The following is a 2,500-nucleotide window of genomic DNA, read 5'->3' as shown; positions in this document are numbered from 1 at the left end:
CCACATTACACAATCCACACTATCACAACCAGACCAGGAGGTCCGTGCGGAAAATACAATATCCCAGCCTTTCGACATCCACCATTGCGCAGACCAGGCACCAACACCCACACATGTCCTATACAACGGTGCACCCAACATCACAATAGTACCTCCTGTCACAGCGCACAAACAATGACATGAGTCAAAGACACAGGTCTCACACAAGCATAGAATTGGAGCGCCGCCTCTAATAAGCCAAAGGTGCATCCTGACGTGACAAATCTGATCATGTCACAAGCATTCACTTACTATAATCACTATCAACGAACCTGCCGCCCCCGCCCCCCCCCCCCCCTACACCTTTCCGTACAACAACGTGTAACCTAACCTAACCTAACCTAACCTATGTTGTACCTTAACCTAACCTATGTTGTACCTTAACCTAACCTATGTTGTACCTTAACCTAACCTATGTTGTACCTTAACCTAACCTATGTTGTACCTTAACCTAACCTATGTTGTACCTTAACCTAACCTATGTTGTACCTTAACCTAACCCATGTTGTACCTTAACCTAACCCATGTTGTACCTTAACCTAACCCATGTTGTACCTTAACCTAACCCATGTTGTACCTTAACCTAACCCATGTTGTACCTTAACCTAACCCATGTTGTGCCTCAACCTAACCCATGTTGTGCCTCAACCTAACCCATGTTGTGCCTCAACCTAACCCATGTTGTGCCTCAACCTAACCCATGTTGTGCCTTAACCTAACCCATGTTGTGCCTCAACCTAACCCATGTTGTGCCTTAACCTAACCCATGTTGTGCCTTAACCTAACCCATGTTGTGCCTTAACCTAACCCATGTTGTGCCTTAACCTAACCCATGTTGTGCCTTAACCTAACCCATGTTGTGCCTTAACCTAACCCATGTTGTGCCTTAACCTAACCCATGTTGTGCCTTAACCTAACCCATGTTGTGCCTTAACCTAACCCATGTTGTCGCCTTAACGTAACCCACGTTGTCGCCTAAACCTGCTCTGTAATTGTTATACGACTCGTTCAATTACTGTAGTGTTGCCCACCCGCAACCCTCGCAATATAGTTCGCTACTCGCACTGCCCGCACCCCTGTGTATCGCTTCATGTTAAACACCTTGCAAGTCTTGCTCACTTTCCACATGCTCCTGCTGTACACTGTAATGTGGATGGCAGCAGGACGTACATGCCGCCCCTCCCCACGTCCCCCACCTTGCCCCCTGCCTTCGCAAGCTGGTTGGTGAGAAGTTTGCATGTTCAATGCCCTTCGCATGCGACGTACTCAGGCTACGTTGTGGTGCGGCCTGTGTCAACTGTCCGCTGATGTCGTACGCGTGAACCACAATCTGTACTGCACATTCGTCCTTATGTACTGAATGATACATCGTGGCACATGTGTGACCGCACAACGACTGCGCCCAAAAACGGCGGACCATACAGTGCAAATATTGTGCACGCAGCTACGTGTCGTCTCCCTATGAGAGCTGGATTGCAGTGTGGTACGCCATAGAGACGTGTGGGAGGAACGGACGCCGTGGATGGCGATCAGCATGAGCTGTCTGTTGATGTATTCGGACCTAGTCGTCTCTCCTCACACACCGTGATGGCATGGTGCACCGCGTTCCATATCTGCGACATGCTACAGAGGCCGGTTGACAGTCGTTCGAGCAATGGACATCGCATACGTACGGGGGCCACCTTCCACGTATTGTCTAGGCGTGCACATTTTGTTGCGTGTATGTGGGCAGACGTAGTGTGGCGTGACACCTGACACAGGCATGCAATAATCGTTGAAGTTGCAAATGGCGATGGACGCCTGCGTTTTCTGGTGAAGTTACGCAAATGAACAAATGGTAACCTGTTGTGGTGCGGTTGTTCTCGCTAGGGGTGAATCGGTGATGGCGACGATAGGTTGAGGTACTAACCGGTTGTTCCAGCGATACCCACCATGCCGACGAAACTGAACGGCATCTGGGTGTGAAGCGATACGCGGCGGTGGCTGGGTGGGACCGTCCCCGGCCGGTGAGGGGGCGCCTCCCGGCGTGCTGGCCGCGCGGTGCGTGGGCGCACGCGCTACAGCCGGCTGGTGGGGGCGGCCAGTGGCAGGCGCGCCGGCCGACGGACGCGGCAGGCGTCGCAGCTGCGCGCCGGCGCACCCTGCGCGCGGCGCCGTGCGGCCAAAGTAGGTCCTCGCGGGCCCGGTGCGAAGCGCGGTGGACATCTTCAGTGTGCTGGTCCGATTGAGGACTGTGTGCGTTGAGGATGCGCCGCCGCCCGGCGCTCGGCGCCGCGACGCCGTCTGCTGCTCGGTCGCCCCAGCGGTTCTCGCTGGTGGTTTGTATCGCAGCTGTGCGGATGTGTTGGCGCGTGCGCTGTGCTGGGAGAGTTCGCTTCGGCACCCAAGTGGGGCTTTTGTCCTTCTGTGGCGCTGGCGTTGGAGCTGCCGGTCACCGTAGGTGGCGCGTGTTGTCTCCCGC

Source organism: Schistocerca piceifrons, unplaced genomic scaffold (assembly GCF_021461385.2).
Source record: "Schistocerca piceifrons isolate TAMUIC-IGC-003096 unplaced genomic scaffold, iqSchPice1.1 HiC_scaffold_1401, whole genome shotgun sequence".
NCBI lineage: Eukaryota > Metazoa > Arthropoda > Insecta > Orthoptera > Acrididae > Schistocerca > Schistocerca piceifrons.
The sequence above is the reverse complement of the archived record's forward strand: the minus strand, read 5'-3'. Positions refer to the sequence as shown.